The following is a 19,809-nucleotide window of genomic DNA, read 5'->3' on the forward strand; positions in this document are numbered from 1 at the left end:
GAGTAGAAAAGATTTATTTTTACCAACCATAAACTGCCATATCTAAGACCCCAGTAATCATTGTCCAGTTCCCGTGCAGTGCCAATATAAGTCTAGGGAGTCTGTCTAGAGCAATTGTATGAAAATCTCTGCAGGGGTGTGGGTCATGGTACTGAGACCCCAACCGATCAAAATGTTCTAACAGGTCTGTGACATTTCAAAAGTTTTTTTTTTACAACAACAAAAACATAACAAAACAGGGATACTTTAAAAAGGGGTTATCAAGTCTGAACTGTGCCACCAGCTTGCATATAAAAAAAAAAAAGAAAAGGTTTTTACATTCCTCCCTCACTCCCTCGGAGTCCCAAGGGGTCCCATCTGAGGCCGATGACACGCTGCTACTTGTAGTTGCAGATCGAAGCAACTCGGCCAGTCACTGACAGACGGGACAGCGATGTAGCCTGAACCTCACAATAAGATGATGCAAATGTTAAAACTAAAGATTAGCAAAGATGGAGAATTGTGAAACCTTGGATCTTACATGTAGAAAGCTTGTTGAAAAAAGTTCCCTTGGTCAGATTACTGGGCATATTTCTTAATATTTAAACAACAATTAGGTTACAACATCAGATTCCTTTTTTCAACTGTCGGTTTTATGAAATAGCAAAGTGACAAAAATAGTCCAGAGCAAAAAATGCTCAAAAGGGCCAATATAGTGTAATGGCAAGATAATAATAAGTGCATTAGAGAGCAATAAGACTTTAAAGTAAGAAATTCAGCAGTAATGATAAAAAGACAAAAGAAATACAATAAGAAAAGACATGGAAAGCATGGGGGATGCGGGGGCACTATAAGAAGTCGGAGACCAATCCAAGTAATGAACATACCAAGGGTCCCATATTAGGACAAGATTAGAATTCTAGTAAAAGGGCCAAAGCAGATTTATTTATTTTTTATTTTTTTTTTTTTTTTTATGTGTAAATCTGTACATGCAAGTGCACTTGCACTTGTTCTGAATGGAGAAGGTTATAGACGACTGGAGTAAAGGGTACCCTAAAGAGAGAAGTGGTAAAAGCAATGTAAGACATAGGCTACTGGCAAATAAAATCTGTTGCACTGAACAAGCATTCTGATCTGCAGGCAGCATGTGATATGGCAGAAAGTGCTGAGTACATGGATACATATTTTGATTTCATTTAAAGGGGTTATCCGGCCAAAGAGCAGCACCCGCTTTCTTTGCGGGGCTGCGCCTCCAGTCTGAAAAAGTTTTTCGTTCCCGGGACTGGAGATGTGACGGCTGTGACTCCAGTCAAGGTGTAGAAACATCAAGAAATCAAGAGAAATAGGAGGCCCTAAGAGCTACATTTTTAAGTGTCATAGCAAAGGATCTAAATACTTAGGCCCATGCCAATTATTTATGTTTAATACATTTGATAAAATTTCTAAAATTCTATTTTAAAATTCTCTATTAATTCTCTTTTATGGGGTATTAAATGCAGAATGTTAGGGGGAAAAAAATTATATTTTAGCAATATAGTTTAGGCCACAACATGACAAAATGTGAAAAAGTGAAACCTTCTGAAAACTTTCCTAATGCACTGTTAGTTAATTTTTGACATAGATCTGAATATTCTTGAATACGTAATAGACTGTAAAGAAATGGAGAGAAAAGCAGGGCACATCCTGGTGTATTATCTACACGGCAATGGTAGAAAAAGGAAAAGAAAACCCTACCAGGACCAGCCACTGAACAGGAAGTTCCTCCAGGACAGCACAACTTATTGTTTTGTGGACCTGAGGAAGGCGCGAGTTTGCGCCGAAACGCGTTGTCCTTTTACTAACCTATCTGAATAAAGAAAGTCCTGTGTACATACTGGCATATTGAAGTCATTTGTTATACTGTATCACAGTAGTGCTCGAACAACAGACCCCACCATTTTATACTTTACCTTTGCTCACTTGAATACGTAATAGTCACAAGGTTCTTTCCAATAACACACATGAATTCTTGACTGGTTCCTTTTTGAATGCCCCATAGTGATACCATAACAAATATTGTCAAAGTGTCCCTGAAATTAACAGTCTATATCTATAACCTATAATCTATAACTATAAGAAACATAAACCCAGATGAATCAGTCTGAGACAAAAACTTACTGGTTTGCCAATAACAACCAATCACAGCTCAACTTAAGGAGGTTTGGTAAAGTAAAAGCTGTAATTGGTTGCAGCTAGCAAATCGGTCAGTTTTGTCAAATTAATCCATCTGGGCAATAGTTTTTAAAATACTTGCTTTTTTTTCTTTGGATCTCTGATAGCTTCTACAGTTGTCTTGACTTCTTCAGTCAGTCTATGACTGGCTCATCTGAAGGACGCACACTCAGAGAGTTATAATCTGGTTTGCTTGTATTAGTTGTATAAGCATCTTTATTTTTAGGTTACATCAATGAATCATGGTAATACTGACTGTTTGCAGTTTTTGCTTCCGAGTAAAATAAATAGATCTTTAGGCTGTTTTGCTAAACCACTTTCATGCTGCAGCCCTTTACATTCATTTGCTGTGATTAGCATATTGCCAGTTTTTCAGACATCTACAGCATAAATCACACTGAAGGAAACAGGCCGGTCTAAATAGAAGTTGTGGTGTTGCTATAGAGAGCAAGCAGATAACAGCTATCATTTTAAGCAGGTTCCAGCCATAATGCAGACACCATTTAGTATCTATTAAAAGGGGTACTCTGCCCCTAGACCTCTTATCCCCTATCCAAAGGATAGGGGATAAGATGTCAGATCGCCGGGGTCCCGCTGCTGGGGACCCCTGGGATCTACCATGTGGCAACCACCTTTAGCGGCTTTAGCTAAAGATATTTAGAGATATTTACTCCCACTGCGATACCAAATATGTTTATTAATTAATAATTTTAATTTTTTTTTACACTTTTTTGGGGTAAAATGGGAAAAAAGGACAGTTTACATTTTTATTGAGGGAGGGGATTTTTCTATTTATTTTTTACTTTTTTTAATCCTTTTTTTAACTTAGATTTTTACATTTTAATAATTTTTTCACTTGATTGCCAATACTGTTAAGAGCTATGCACAGGGAATAGCACAGATCAGTGTTATCGGTCATCTATTGCTCTGGTCTGCTCGATCTCAGACCAGAGCAGAGGACCACTGGAGATGGCCGAAGGCAGGTGTGTGGGCCCCCGGCCAACATGCTGGATCCATTTTAGAGACCGCACTGCCGCGATCTGTATTGATCATGGCATCTGAGGGGTTAATGTCACACATCAGCTCGATCGCTGATGTGCACCATTACCGGTGGGTCCCTGGCTGGTGACCGCAGCTGGGATCTGCCGCACATGACCCGAGCATCGGTCCGATGCTCACTGTCATGTACAGGACGTAAATGTACGTCCTGGTGCGTTAAGTACCACTGAACCAGGCTGTACATTTATGTCCTGCGTCATTAAGGGGTTAAAGGGGTGCACCGGTGAAAAACTTTTTTTTTTAATCAAAGAAAGTTCAACAGATTTGTAAATTACTTCTATTTAAAAATCTTAACCCTTCCAGTACTTATCAGCTACTGTATGCCTTATAGGAGTTCTTTTCTTTTTAAATGTATTATCTGTTTCACCACAGTGCTCTCTGCTGTACCTCTGTCTGTATCAGGAACTGTCCAGAGCAGGATAGGTTTGCTATGGGGATTTTCTCCTGCTCTGGACAGTTCTTGAGACAGACAGAGGTGTCAGCAGAGAGCACTGTGGTGAGACGGATAATAAATTTAAAAAGAAAATAACTTTCTGTGGAGCATACAGTAGCTGATAAGTGCTGGAAGGGTTAATATGTTTTAATAGAAGTCATTTACAAATCTGTTTAACTTTCTGGCACCAGGGAACCATTGGCGCAACAGATTTGGGATGCAGCAGGGATAAGCGGCATTCATGTCGGCTCTACAGACCACTGCATAAGTTTGTTTGTGGATGATGTGCTCCTGTTAGTATCAAACCCTTGTTGTTCCTTACAAGTGGTGATGGATTTGTTAACACAATTCAGCAAATTGAGTTATTATAAGCTAAATATGGCAAAGTCAATTGTTCTACCATTATTCTTGTACGTAACAGGATGAATTAGAAGCTAAATATCCCTTTGTATGGACATCAGAATCCTTAAAGGGGTATTCCAGGAATTTTTTTTATTTGACTAAGCTACAGGGGCTGTAAAGTTAGTGTAGTTCATAATATAGTGTCTGTACCTGCGTGTGACGATTTTCTCACAATTCTTCTGTGGAATTGTCTGATTTGTAGTCAAAAAAAGATCAAACAGGAAATGTTAGTTCACAAAAAGCTAGCCACAGTGTTATGTTAATCCCACAACATAGCCATTTAGCCCCAAGACAAGCGCAGCTCCTTCCTAAACATATCCATTGCTGTCTGCCAGGTACACACAAAAATCACCTTATGGTGGATAACCCCTTTAACCTATTTGGGAATTAAGTTGTCAACTTCCCCATCACACTTCCTATTTGCTAACTTGGAAATGTTAAATTCCCAATTTAAGGCAAATATAGCCACTTTCTCTAAGATTCCAATTTCATGGATAGGGTGGATCTCAGTAATTAAAATGTTTTTACTTCCCAAAAGTAAATGTATGTATTCCGTAATCTCCCAATTAAATTTCCAGGAGCAGCTATTAAAGGATTACAAGCTTTACTGTTGCATTAGGTCTGGCAAAATAAGAAAGCTAGGATTTCTGCCCAAATATTGTATATGCCTGTAAAAGAAGGGGGTTTGGGATGCCCGGACCTTTTATGTTATTATCAAGCTACTATACTAACTCAATGACAACGATGGTGGCATAATGATAGTGAAGCAATCTGGGACGAAATGGAGACACAGTTAAGTAAGGCACCATCATTAAGGTCGGTGTTATGGTCTGTATCATTAAAGAACAACTAAGGCCAGCACCTGGCCGAAACGCGTCACTTCCTCCCTGTTACCTGTTGCCTCGTTGATGTGAATAAAGCTGTATTTTCCTGAGCTGAGCTGGAGTCCCTCTCTTTCTTCGTGATTAAAGAACAACTGCAGCGCTAGCAAATTAGGGCCCAAATGTAATAATATCACAAGTTATATAAGTTTCTAAATGGGATCCATTACCTGGCTGGTCCCGTTTCTCCGCTATGCCGCAACCAGGAGTCATCTCCTAGTCCCCTAACACAAGTAGCGTCGACCTATTATTTTCTATGGAGAAGACATCTTGGTCGATGCTACGTCACAAATGCCCATAATGCGCCGGGGGATTGCTTCACTCCCCCTGCCGCTCGTCGTGCTGGCCCCTCTCCTCCCATCTTATAAATATTCATAATGTTATTATGCGCTCAGCGCTGATTGGCTGAGCGCACAGTAGGGGCCGCTAGTGCTGGGCGGTGTCAAATGTGCCCCCCGCGAGCGCGATCACTACCATCACCGCTAGCAGGGTCCCTGTGCCCACTAGCGGTGTCACAAGAATGCCTCCCGCGATCGCTACCATCACTGCTAGCGGGGTCCTTGTGCCCACTAGCGGTGTCACAAGAATGCCTCCCGTGAGCGCTACCATCACCGCTAGCGGGGTCCCTGTGCCCACTAGCAGTGTCACAAGAATGCAGAGCGCGGCTCTGTTCCCCGTCCCTGTCAGCTCTCAGGGTACGGGAACAGATAAAAGCCTTGCGCGCAGCTAACGTAGTACTGCGCATGCGCAGTACTACGCAAATAGCGTAAGGCTAACGCTAGGCTCCTAGCGCTGCCTACGTTAGCCCTACACTATTTGCGTAGTGCTGCGCCTGCGCAGTACTACGTTAACCACAGGCGAGGCTTTTAAATCTGTTCCCGTACCCTGAGAGCTGACAGGAACGGGGAACAGAGCCGCTCTCGGCATTCTTGTGACACCACTAGTGGGCACAGGGACCCCGCTAGTGGTGATGGTAGCGCTCGCGGGAGGCATTCTTGTGACACCGCTAGTGGGCACAGGGACCCCGCTAGCGGTGATGGTAGTGATCGCGGGACACCGCTAGTGGGCACATGGATTCCGCTAGTGGTGGGGATTGATCATGCTCGCGGGGACGCTGGCTGACAGGCGCAGCGGGGGGGGGGGGGGACACAGTAAATGGATTAGCTTCTATCGGGCCACAGAAGCACACTGGGACAAGTGAGGGCACTACAATTCATCTGGAGGGTGGGGGAGGGGCCCGACCGGTATAGCGGTATGGGCAAAAATCCATACCGTGGGAGAAAAAGAAAACCGGTATCCAGTTCATACCGGTATACCGCCCAGCACTAGGGGCCGCAGCCTATCAGTACATGTGGTGAGGGTGGAGAGGGCTGATGAGCTGGGAAGGGGAGGATGGGAGGAGATAACCACAAGGGAAGGAGCTGTGGGTGTCACTTTATTATAATTTATTATAATTTCCTCGGGGGGGGGGGGGGGAGAGGAGGGGGAGAGAACAGCAGCTAACAGGAAGCTGGCGCAGGGAGTCATGGAAAATGTAGTCTTTATATGGCTGCTTACTGCTACAGGTGGCAATTACAAGAGAATGGCTGGGCCAAATTTGACAAATGAGGTATCATTGGAAAGGTCTTTGAAAGAGCCATCAGATGAGGTAAACTTTTTTTTTTTTTTTTTTTCTTATGTATGAGCGCTGCAGATGTCCTTTAACGGCCAAAATTCCCCAAATAAATAGCCCCACTTTATCTGCTGGCCTGGAAATATGGACGTATGCTCTTTCGCACAAAATTTTAAACCCCATTAAATATAAGAACACCCCTCTTGAAGTCTTACAATATATCATTCCCAAGGCAGACTTCTCTTGGTGGACCCAGTTTGGTAATCAGACAGTAACTCGTGTAGGTGTGATATATAGACCACCTGGCAAAGTTAAAAAATTAGATGATCTAGTAGTTGAGGAAATAACTAAAATGACAATGAAAGGAGAAGTTATCATTATGGGAGACTTCAATGTTCCGGATATAAACTGGAAAACCAAAATAGTTAGTTCTGCCAGGAGTACAGATATTCTAAATTCTCTACTGGGATTAGCTCTACAACAAGTGGTTGAGGAGCCAACCCGGAGTGAGGCCATTTTGGATTTGATATTCACAAAGGGGATTTGGTATATGATGTTATTATAGGCGAAAGCTTGGAATCTAGTGATCACCAGTCAGTGTGGTTTAATATAAGAACAGTGAAGGAGTCACACCGCACAAAAACAAAAGTTTTAGATTTTAGAAAAACAGACTTTTCAAAAATGAGATTAGTCATAAATGAGTCCCTATCAGACTGCAATGGATTACATGGAGTCCTGGAGAAAATGGGACTACTTAAAATATGCATTATTGAATGCAACAGAAAATTGCATTATACTTGTCAGTAAAAGCAGAAAAAGGAAGAGACCACTGTGTTTTATGGCCAAAATCAAAAAACAAAAAGCTAGCATTTAGTAATTCTAAAACAACCAAGAGCAATGAAGATAGGGAAATCTACAAGACTAGGCAGAAAGAGGCCAAGCAAGTCATAAGAACTTCGAAAGCGCAGGCAGAAGAAAAACTAGATCAGTCTGTGAAAAAGGGGATAAGACATTCTTCAGATATATAAATGAAAAAAGGAAATCAAAACAAGGAATAACTAAATTAAAAACAAAGGAAGGAAGGTATGTAGAAGAGGATAAAGGGCTAGCCGACTGCCTTAATGAATACTTCTGTTCAGTTTTTACAGAAGAAAAAGAAGCAAAAGGACCTCAATTAGGGAAGACTCATGAATTGTTTGATGCAGAAGAAGAGGTTCTAGGTTTGCTGTCTAAAGTGAAGACAAATAAGTCACAGGGGCCTGATGGGATACACCCAAAATTATTAAAAGAGCTTAGTAGTGAGCTAGCAAAACCAGTCAGAGATTTATTTTAAGGGGTTATCCAGGAAAAATCTTTTTTTTTTTTTATATATCAACGGGCTCCAGAAAGTTAAACAGATTTGTAAATTACTTCTATTAAAAAATCTTAAACCTTTCAGTACTTTATGAGCTGCTGAAGTTGAGTTGTTCTTTTCTGTCTTAGTGCTCTCTGATGACACCTGTCTCGGGAACTGTCCAGAGTAGAAGCAAATCCCCATAGCAAACCTCTTCTACTCTGTGCAGTTCCCGAGACAAGCAGAGATGTCAGCAGAGAGCACTGTTACCAGACAGAAAAGAACAACTCAACTTCAGCAGTTGAGAATTATCGGAGGGATTAAGGTGTTTTAATAGAAATAATTTACAAATCTGTTTAACTTTCTGGAGCCAGTTGATATAATAAAAAATAAAATAAAAATTGAAAAAAAGTTTTTCCCTGGAATACTCCTTTAACCAATCACTGGTAACAGGAGTCATCCCGTAGATTAGAAATTAGCTAATGTCGAGCCCATTCACAAGAAAGGAAGAAGGGAGAAATCAAGCAACTATAGGCCAGTAAATCTGACATCAATAGTGGGGAAATTAATGGAAACCCTACTAAAGGATAGGATTGTAGAACATCTAAAATCCCATGGACTGCAAGATGAAAAACAACATGGGTTTACTTCAGGGAGATCATGTCAAACAAATCTTATTGATTTTTTTGACTGGGTGACTAAAATAATAGATGGCGGAGAAGCAGTAAACATATCTAGATTTTAGTAAGGCTTTTGACACTGTCCCACATAAAAGACTTATCAATAAACTACAGTCATTGAGCTTGAACTCCCATATTGTTGAGTGGATTAGGCAGTGGCTGAGTAACAGACAACAGAGGGTTGTAGTCAATGGAGTATATTCAGAGCAAGGTCTTGTTACCAGTGGGGTACCTCAGGGATCTGTACTGGGACCAATTTTGTTTAACATCTTCATTAGTGATATTGCAAAAGGTCTCGATGGTAAGGTATGTCTTTTTGCTGATGACACAAAGCTATCTAATAGGATTGATGTTCCTGGAGGGATACACCAAATGGAAAAGGATTTAGGAAAACTAGAAGAATGGTCATAACTCTGGCAACTGACATTCAATGTGGATAAGTGCAAGATAATGCACCTGGGACATAAAAACCCTCGGGCAGACTATAGAATATGTGATACAGGCCTGACCTCAGTATCTGAGGAGAGGGATTTAGGAGTAATTATTTCAGAAGACTTCCTACAGGTAGGAAGACAATGTAATAGAGCAGCAGGAAATGCTAGCAGAATGCTTGGATGTATAGGGAGAGGTATAAGCAGTAGAAAGATAGAAGTGCTCATGCCGCTGTACAGAACACTGGTAAGGCCTAACTTGGAGTATTGTACACAGTACTGGAGGCCGTGTCTCCAGAAGGATGTAGATATTCTAGAGAGAGTTCAGAGAAGAGCTACTTAACTAATACATGGATTGCAGGATAAAACTTACCAGGAAAGGTTAAAGGACCTTAACATGTATAGCTTGGAAGAAAGAAGAGACAGAGGGGATATGATAGAGACTTTTAAATACATAAAGGGAATCAACACGGTAAAGAAGGAGAGCATATTTATAAGAAGAAAAACTACCACAAGAGGACATAGTTTTAAATTAGAGGGGCAAAGGTTTAAAAGTAATATGAGGAAGTAATATGAGGATGAGAGAGTAGTGGATGCATGGAATGGTCTTCCTGCAGAAATGGTGGCTGCAAACACAGTGAAGGAGTTTAAAAATGTATGGGATAGGCATAAGGCTATCCTTCATATAAGATAGGGCCAGGGACTATTGATAGGATTCAGATTATTGGGCAGACTAGATGGGCCAAATGGTTCTTATCTGCCGACACATTCTAGGTTTCTATGGATGAGCAGTGGTATTAGTACTATGGGAGACATTTTATTACCATTTGGAGAAATATACAGTAGATATAATATTCCAGCAAGAGAATTCTTCAAATACTTGCAATTACAACATCTTATTTCTACCCTATCCTGGGATGCCAAAGAATCTATACACTATTATGAGGCATATTTCCTTAAAGGGGTACTCCGGCCCTAAGACATCTTATCCCCTATCCAAAGGACATCCGCAATCTTTCATGCAGCACCCCGCTATCATCAGCCTCCGGAGCGAACATTGCTCCGCGTCCGATGAATCACTATCACAGGGCCGGAGTATGGAGACACGATCAGGCATCTTATCCCCTATCCTTTGGTACTCCTTGAAATCTATAGGAGGGAAAGGAGAGCTATCAAGAGAATATAAGGCTATACGAGCTGCTACATCAACAATTTATTTACAATTCCAGGAAAGATGGGGAAAAGACTTGGGTATTTTAATATTACCTTCCTCATGGGCTAGAGTATATATGTTTTGCCTCTAAAAGGTATCACATTGTATAGCTCATTTGGAATCCTCCAAATAGATGATGTACTGCTGGTACTTAACACCAAGAAAAATATCTAGGATGTACCCTAATACGTCTTCTCTATGTTGTGGATGCAGACGAGAGGAGGGCACATTAATGCATATTTGGTGGGAATGCCAGGTGGTACAGCATCTATGGAAAGACATTCATCATTTACAAATGAGATTACTTGGGGACCAATTACCAAGGGTTCCAGAAGTAGCATTGTTATCGTTAGGATTTCATACATAAGGTACTACTCACATAGCCATAGCAAAATATTGGAAAACCACTGACTTACCAACAGTAGCTGAAATATTTGGTTCTCTTATACATATATATGTACCATGGAGAGATTGAGATAGGACAGAACAAGCAAGATTAAAACATTTGTAAAACAGGCTAAATTATGGGAACATTTTAAGTAAAAAATAATGCTAATTTTGAGTAATAGCTATAAGATATGTGGCTCGGTGAAAGAAGAATAAAACAAACAAATCAGGAAAAATATAAGGTGATATAATATGGCAATAATAGTGATAATGTGCTTGATTGTGTGATAATGTGTGTGAATGAGGAATGAATGGGGGGGCTTTGGGATATATGTTAGGTTGTATTGTTTATTAAAATGTTATGTTTTTGTTTGTTGAGAAAAATGTATAAAAGTATTGTGGGGGGGGGGGGGGGGGGAATGTTCTGGCACCAGTTGATTAAATAAATAAATAAATAAAGTTTTTCACCGGAGTACCCCTTTAATGACATTTCTAATAGACAGGTTACTATAGTGAAATAGGTTGACACCTGTAACAATTTTTTTTTCTTATAGTAGTCAGCATAGTATCTAGCTACCTAATGTGCAAACTTTTTATAAAAAATTTTTTTGGCTCTATAAATAATATGCTTTTTTTTTTTTTTTAAAGCCCTGAAGTGTTGCTAAGAAGTTGTGTTATATATTATAAAGGCCAGAAAAGATTTTAAAAAAATGCAACACTGCTAAACCCAGTAAGGCAGCGTATGCTGTTCTGAATAGAATTAAGATCTGTTTGCTATTACTTATTTTTATTTACCAAAAAAGACCAGATCCCAGCAGAGGGTCCGGCAAAAGCAGTTTAGAGGCAATTTCTGTCTTTCTGCTCATGGGATTATTCAAAGGCCTATGCTCCACATATGTAAATACGAACCTTGCAAAACAAGAAATCACGCTGGTCGCCAGCATAATGTTTTGTGCCCTTTCAATCTATTTCCGTGATAAGAGTTGAGAAACCTGAAGATGCCAAAAAGGAAACTCAGCCCCATACAGGACCATAATATGGGAAAGCTACAAATCTCAGAACAGGAGAAATCTGTATTCAATCTATTTTTGTATTTCAGGTTAATATCACTAGAGATATGTTCTGCTGCGCTGTGTTGGATTGAACTTTTTCATTGTCCCAAAAAAAAAAAAAAATCTCACACCTGCACACTGTTTGTATGCAGCGTAGAAACCAGATTTGTAAACAAGGCTCAGTGTTGGAGGCTATGCCCTGGCTGTCAATCAAAGGAAAGTGATGGGAAGGGAAGCGAGGAGGTGTTCCAGCCCTTAGCAATTTAGGGGATTGGAAGCACAGTGTTGTATCCCACAAAATCCCTATCGCTCCTTAAAGAAGGTTCCCCCCCCCCTTTATATTGCAGCATATTATTAGGGAATAATTAGTATTGTTAGAAAATAATGTACAGCTTTTTGTGTATGCCCTTTTCTTAGCACTTTTTGCTGATGTTGCAGGCATGGGATAAACTTTTTGGTTTACAAATGCAAACTGATGTGGGTTCTGTAATGCAGCCAACATTTTCCATGAATCCATCAGCTTTAGCTGGGGTGTTATATATTATTACAGCTAGTCACCCAGGTTACTCAGACTTATAAGAGGGTTGGTGTCAGTTCATACTGTGCTGTTCTGATGCAATTTTTTTAGAGAAATATTGCCATAATGCAAAAGCAAGTTGACCTATAATCACAATTGACAGGTTTTATAAAGATTTGATGTCTTTAGGCTGTGTTCACATATTGAATTTATATAGCATTTTTTTAACACATTTTTACCGTATCTACGCTGTTCAAGTGATTTTCCAAAACTGTTAAAAAATGTACATGTCTATCATATTTTGGACATTGTGGTACAATCTCCATTTTTGCCATGATTTAGGGAATATCAAGGAAAAATAAATCCTGGTTTCATAGAGATAGAGCTGCGAGGGGTGGGGAGGGGTCTGGGAGCAGATGATGTCATCTTGTAGTTCACATGAGGTCAGAGTCTGACATCCTGTTGTAACCATAAGGCACCAGAAGATTTGGTGAGATACTTGTGATCACATGACCAAATGTGCTGTGCTGGAATAAAACAAATAGCACTGTAGGACTGGTGATGGATAGTGTGCATAAAATAGGCAAAAAAATAAACAAAATGGACTGTCTCACCTTTTTTAAATAGGCATATGAACACCATGGATAAGCTTTTTTTTCCTCCTTTTTTTAAACCAAATTCTAACCCACTCTCACCCCTAGACAAGTCTACTGTGTGACCAGAAATTAGGAATCTGCACATGCTTGTCCTGCCAGACAGTGGCCTGCAGGAGGATGTAGCGAACAAAAACCGAAAACAATGGTAGGATAAGGGTTACTGGAGGGACTTTTTACAAGTGAAAGTTATACATTTGGCAACAAGTTCAAAAAGCAGACATGATTTATTGATAGCATAGTAATATAACCCCTTATTTTATGTTGGGAAACCCTCTAACATAAAACATTAGGGAGGTCTATAAAACCGGTTGACCCACCATTACAACTATGTACTATAACCATATTTGTCCACATCTTTGCAGTAGTACAATACAGAAAATGTTTAATTCCTATGTAAGGATGACTAAACTTTACTAGCAATAAAGTTCATCACTGATCCATTGTGCAATTATTCTTGCAAATTGTCACAAGTGTTAACTGGTAGTTCTTGTAAGCAGGCCCTAAGCTTGTCTATAAAACGTAGCTAGCTAAAATACCAGGCAAAATATAACAGTCACAAAACATAAAAGTGACAAAAGTGCATGATTTACTCTACAGAAGAAAAACTGTATAAAATATACATAAAACAGATGCATACCTTCATGAAAAGAAATGCTAAAAGGCAAAGTTTATTTCCTGGGTGAGCTTAAAGGGGTACTTTGGTGCTTAGACATCTTATCCCTTATCCAAAGGATAGGGGATAAGATTCCTGATCGTGGGAGTCCCGCCGCTGGGGACCCCCGTGATTTTGCACGCGGCACCCGGGTTTGTAATCAGTCCCCGGAGCGTGTTCGCTCCGGGTCTGATTATCGGCGACTACAGGGCGTGCGGCGTCACGCCTCCGCCCCTGTGTGATGTTACTCTCCGCCCCTCAATGCAAGTCTATGGGAGGGGCGTGACCGTTATCACGCCCCCTCCTGTAGGCTTGCATTGAGGGGCAGAGCGTGACGTCAGACGGGGGCGGAGGCGTGACGTCACAAGCCGCCCGCCCTGTAGTCGCTGGTTATCAGACCCGGAGCGAACACGCTCCGGGGACTGATTACAAACCGGGTGCCGCGTGCAAGATCACGGGGTTCCCCAGCAGCGGGACTCCCACGATCAGGCATCTTATCCCCTATCCTTTGGATAATGTAGGAGAAAATGGCAGGAGTCCCCACGCGGGGGTATACTCTGGAAAAATTCCTCGGTGTTTGCTGTGAAAGCGCTTCTCCGTTGCGACAATGAATGGCTGAAACTTCTTGACTAGAAGGGGAGATCCACAGGTCAGTGTTTCTTGTCTTCGCTCTGTCCTCTGACTAGGCGGCTACAGGTACAGGTTGTGGCTGAACTTTTCCTCAAGGAAGACAGTGCGGAGCACAGGAGCTGAGGCAGGGACATGTCGGGGGAGGGAGAGGCCGTGAGCACGTCTGCTCCCTCCCCCGACGCGTTCCTGCCTCAGCTCCTGTGCTCCGCACTGTCTTCCTTGAGGAAAAGTTCAGCCACAACCCCCGGACATTCCTGGACCTGGAGCCGCCTGGGCAGAGGACAGAGCGAAGACAAGAAACACTGACCTGTGGATCCCCCCTTCTAGTCAAGAAGTTTCAGCCATTCATTATCGCAACGGAGAAGCGCTTTCACAGCAAACGCCGAGGAATTTTTCCAGAGCATACCCCCGCGTGGGGACTCCTGCCATTTTCTCCTACATTATTGCCATTTCTGCTCACCGTGACTCCAACTGCACTCTGACCGCAAGGGACCAGTATACATCGAGGGGGCCATCACCACTGACAGCAGCTGTAACATCTGCCAGCGGACTGCACTTGGACATCTGGGACACACCAGCCGACGGTACCCATCCCACAGAAGCAGCGCTCCAGAACGCCGACACCGGCTGGCACCCCGCAGCACCGGAGACCAACCAGAACATCGGCCAGCTGTTCCAGCGGTTAGGGGCCCCGGAACCTTGCCGCACACCAGCAAAAACGCTTCACAGTGTTGTACCTGGATGCAGCACAACTCTGAAAGGTGAGCAGAATAATTCCCCCCCCCCTTCCTCTCCCGACCTACCCCACCCTTTACGCCCTAGAATTAAAAGGGTAAAGGCACCATCAAGGCGCCATCTCTGTGTTTTTTTCTTTTTACATATTCTACCTATCCTTTGGATAGGGAATAAGATGTCTAAGCACCGGAGTACCCCTTTAAAAAGTCCTGAGACATGGGATTGAAATGTTGGGAGGTATATTGATATTCTGAGTTATCCGTATAGAATGTGATTTTTTTAAATAATACAGTTATTCATACTTACTATACTGCAGAGGTGTGGAAATGTATTAAAAAACTACTTGTTCACAGGACTAAAATGGAGCAAAATCTTCTTGTCCCTCATGACGATCCACTTGTCCACGCCAATTTTCGCTTTTACACTCTAGTTTTTTCCTCCTCGCCCTATAATAGCCATAAATAACCAATATAATGATACCTTTTAATTTTTCCATAACATATGCTCCGAACTAAAATATATATTATATATATATGTGTGAAGTGAAATTGAAATAGTGAAGATAATTTTGCAAATTTAGTGGTTTTCTTTTCTACACCATTTACCTTGTGGTTATTTTGATACTTTAGGCAGGCCTGATTACAGCAATACCAGATTTGTATAATTTCTGTCATGTTTTAATAATTTAAAATAAATTCTGAACTTTTTTAATTGCCTTTTTCTGACCCCTGTAGCTCCCCCCCCCCCCCATACAAGGCTGTATGAGGGCTCATTTTTTAGTGCCACAATCAGTTTTTTGTATCAGTACCATTTTGGTATTGATCTGACTTTTTAGGGTCTATTCACACGTACAGTATTCTGAGCAGATTTGATGCGCAGATTTGATGTGCAGGATTTTCTGCTGCAGATTTCAATGTAAACTGAATGACTTGAAATCCTGTGCATCAAATATGTGCAGAATACTGTATGTGTGAATAGACCCTTAATAGTTTTTTTTTCTGGAATATTCTAAAAATTGCAATTCTGTGGTTTGGTATAAATTTTTTTTTTTACATTTACGTTATTTACCGGATAGATAATGTTATATTGTAATAGTTTGTACAATTATGCACGCAGAGATACCTAATATGTTTATTTTTACATGCTTTTATATAGAAAAATAGGGTGATTTGAACTTTTAATATTGAAGGGGTTAATGGGTGCCTTTTATTAAAATGTTTTTATTTATTTATTTATTTTTTACACGTTATTGATCTGCATGAGGAATCTAATGATTCATCCTAAAAGTCCCCTAAGGGAATAATAGATTTCTATTGAACTCCATTGATCTGTGTGCTCTGCAATCCATTGACAGAGCCTAGTCCAGTCAATGACCGAGCCACGGACACCAGGGAACAGAGGTAAGCCCTACGGCTACCTCTATAGTGTATTGCCCCCCCCCCCCCCCCCGATCGCGCTGCAGGGGGGCGATCTACCCCATTAGGGAGCATTGACATGTCCCTTGAGACACTGCTGTCAGCTTTGACAGTGGCGATCTAAAGGGTTAATAGCCAGCCGCAGTTTTCAGTAGCTGGGGGCTGCAGAGTATGGAGCCCGCTCCATACACTCCTCTGAGCACCGCCGTGCTTGTTGGGGGCGTTTTCGGGCGATCGGAATTTCCCATCCCTGTAGCATGTGGCCTTCTTATCCAATCTGCTGCTTGCAAGGCCCCCTGAAGATCCTTACTCTGTTGTCGCCGATCGGCCTGACTTCAGACTTCTGTTGCACATGCTGTGTGTCTTTACTACTATCCCCAACATCCCCAAGTACCGGCTATATTTCCTATTATTAGAATTTAATTTCATTTCCTTATTCACATGGGTATTATTGGTTAGATAGCAGATAGACAACATTCATTGTGATTGTGAAATACCTTGAAAGGGGTTATTTATGCATAAAGCATAAATCATTATTGAAAAAAGATTTGAGCAATTTCCTGGTAGGCTAATGACAGAGTAATAACCTGTTCCTACCTACTCAGCTGGGAATAAGTCACAGTAAAGGCAAGGTTTATGATCATGGAGGTTGCATTCACATCACATTTTTGTTATACGGTTGCCGTGTGTCGTTTTTTGGTTTTCTGGTTTGAAAACCATATACAAACGTATAGCAAACAGACTTCATTGACCTCCCATATAAAAACTTAAACAACTAAATGTATCCAGTTTGTTCGTTTTCCCACGGTTTTGTGCAAGGTCCTGACCTGTTTTTTAAACTTCCTCTACAGCCGCCCGGGACTCCTGCAGCATCCCCGGCAGCAGGAGTCTGCAGGTGGCTGTGGTGACACTGCAGAAGCACGTGCAATACTACTCCCATCACGGAAGAGTCTGTTCCATGCTGGGAGTAGTAGTACAGGGGCCGAGGGACAGATTGCACCAGGTCTCACTCCTAAGACCTGTGCGATCCTAACTTATAAGCCTGTGAAACAGGTGGCATGCTCCGCTTCCCAGCCGGCAGGAGATGTGAAGAAAAGCAAATCTCTGCACTGTAACTTCTTATTTCCCGCTAAGAGCCCTGATCACCGGCTCTGACTGGCCAATCACGGCTCTCGGCGGGGAATATAAAAATTACAGAGATGTGATTTTATATTACTGGGAGCTGGCCAGGGAGCGGAGCACAATGCCGCCAACTTCCCCGGCAGGAGCCGTCCCTCCTACTACTATTCACATCATGGAACAGACTTTGTATACGATTATTATAAATATATAATTACATACGGTTTTGTCAGTTTTTTGCTTCCCATTTTGGGGGAAAAAAACTGATACAAAACCGTAAGTAAAAAAGTGTGATCTGAATGAAGCCAAACAGAGAGATCTTCCCTGTATGTTTACAGTATTGCCTAGATTCATATAATGCAGGAAAGTAAGCTGCTGAGTAAGAAGGTCTTGGTCAGAAGGGATGTCAGATCGAAATTTTGTTAAAAAAAAAAAAAAAAACACATATGTTACATACGTAGCACACAGATCTTAAACATGGTGGGGAATTTAAATAATCACTGTTGTTTCAAACAACTTTTTATGCTGATGCGATTAACTTATTGCCAAGGATCCAGCTCATGAGATCTGCAAGCAGATGACCAGAGCAATGCTAGTAGCTTTACTCTCCGACTTATAGAGGTGGGTCTAGAGCAAGGATGACCAAATATCCAAATTTTGCTTATGCATATTGGTTGTTCTGAAAACGCTCACAGTTTTTTTTTCTATAACCCATGGTAACCAGTTAGTCGCAGGTGCATCCATACCCATGTCAATCAAACTGGCTATGTAGACTCAATGACACAGAACAAAAGGACAAATTACCTTTCTTGGATTGTTCTGGGAGTATTTTAAGAATGTTATTTCTGGAAAGTTTGTGGAATATTGGCTATTGGACAAAAATGTCACATGCGCCTGATTTCATTTCTGATAAAGACTGTCAAGAAAAGGTCATATTGGTTTAAATCAACTGTTTTGGTTCAAATAATAAAAAAAATAATAAAAATTATGATAATGAATGTATACCACATGGGTAAATCTCCTCTCCTTATACATCAGGACACCGCAAGATGCAGTAGGAAAAGATTATCTTGCACAGCACTACCTCCTCCCCTCCTCACAGACTTCAATGGCAGCAAATAATCTGATCCCTCAGCATGCTGATAATCAGACTCATCTCTTGAAGCAGTCAACAGAGAGTGAAGACTCAGAGGTGGAGGTGTGAAGAAGAAGTGACCCAAGTAGAGAAGGAGGCATTTTTATATTCTCTTGTACTTCTGAATTATGCAGAGTTTTTAAGGACAGTCTATTTTATATGCAATTTGATAAAGCAAGGGGACCAAATCCTCATTGTGTCTTTGCAAAATGGCATGAGAATGATAGCCTGGTCCTGTTGACTAGAAGAAGGGAAGTCTCTATGTGATTTTCCTATACAAACTCATTAGAAGATAACTCCCACTGACAGAGAATCCAAAAAAAAAAGAAAAGAAGCAAACACAATACAATAACATGTAAATGTGGGTTCCCTCAGGTGAACATACATTTTAAGAACTGTGTTTATGTAAAGTAAAGACTACCTGAGGTGCATAAATGTCTCTTTTCAGTGCAGATGATTTTAGGCAACTGCTATTATGAAGAGGTGACTACAGAAGACACCATACATTATCACAGAAGGGACCCATCACAACAGTCATCACATTGAACTACTTTTCATTAAATCTCATTTGGTAAGAATAAAAGTGCAATTCCATGCGTGCTCCATTGTCAGTCCTCACGCTATGTTGCCAGTAAAGGCTTTTTAGCATGATGAGACTTATGCTGGAAAATGCAGCAGGGGAATTCCAGGCAGTAGAACTCAATGATACAATATATGGGCCACTTCCCATTAAAATGCAATATATTATACTTTCAGCATTTATCCTCAGTCCCAGAAGCTAATTTATGCAGCAAAACTGGCCAAGACCATATGTCTCCAGTATAAAGAAGCACCGATAATAAAAAGTATGTAGGCATACTGGCACAAGCATGCCTTTATATACACTGCACCCTATCACCCTAGTGTCTATTATCTAACTACCCCCTCCCCCATCAGAATGACTGGCAGTGCAAGGTTCTTATTCACACTTCACCCATGGAGCAAGGCAACCTCCGAGAACGTGCCTATCAATGTACAATGTCTATTCCTAACTAGACACTGTGGAGCAATTACACGTGTCCAGGATTCAGCAGCGTTCTCTCTGCTCTAAACAGGAGTCAACCATGTACGACTTGGGTAGAACAAGCTACGTTTTCTGGTAATTCGCTCTGCTTCACTTGGTAACTGACTATTACACATTGAATTAACCCACACAGCCGTGCACAAGTTACAGTCTATGGAAAATGCAGACTTGCAAAGAAATTCCCATGAGACCATGTGACCAGGCAGTCCTTCCT

The 19,809-nt window shown here is 41.3% G+C and overlaps 1 protein-coding gene across 4 annotated transcripts in view; it reads right to left on the bottom strand.

Moving 5' to 3' along the window:
• Positions 1 to 19,809, bottom strand: part of LOC130282304 (uncharacterized) — a 274,576-nt gene that overhangs the window by 224,104 nt on the left and 30,663 nt on the right. Inside the window, exon 2 of one of the 4 annotated variants that reach the window (XM_056530397.1) lies at positions 15,170 to 15,309. The exons of the other annotated variants lie outside the window; for them this stretch is intronic. The gene's annotated coding sequence lies outside the window, so the exon portion shown is untranslated. The remainder of the gene's footprint in view (positions 1 to 15,169; positions 15,310 to 19,809) is intronic. 4 annotated transcript variants of the gene reach the window in all.

The sequence above is a fragment of the Hyla sarda genome, chromosome 7 (genome assembly GCF_029499605.1).
Source record: "Hyla sarda isolate aHylSar1 chromosome 7, aHylSar1.hap1, whole genome shotgun sequence".
Classification (NCBI taxonomy): Eukaryota; Metazoa; Chordata; class Amphibia; order Anura; family Hylidae; genus Hyla; species Hyla sarda.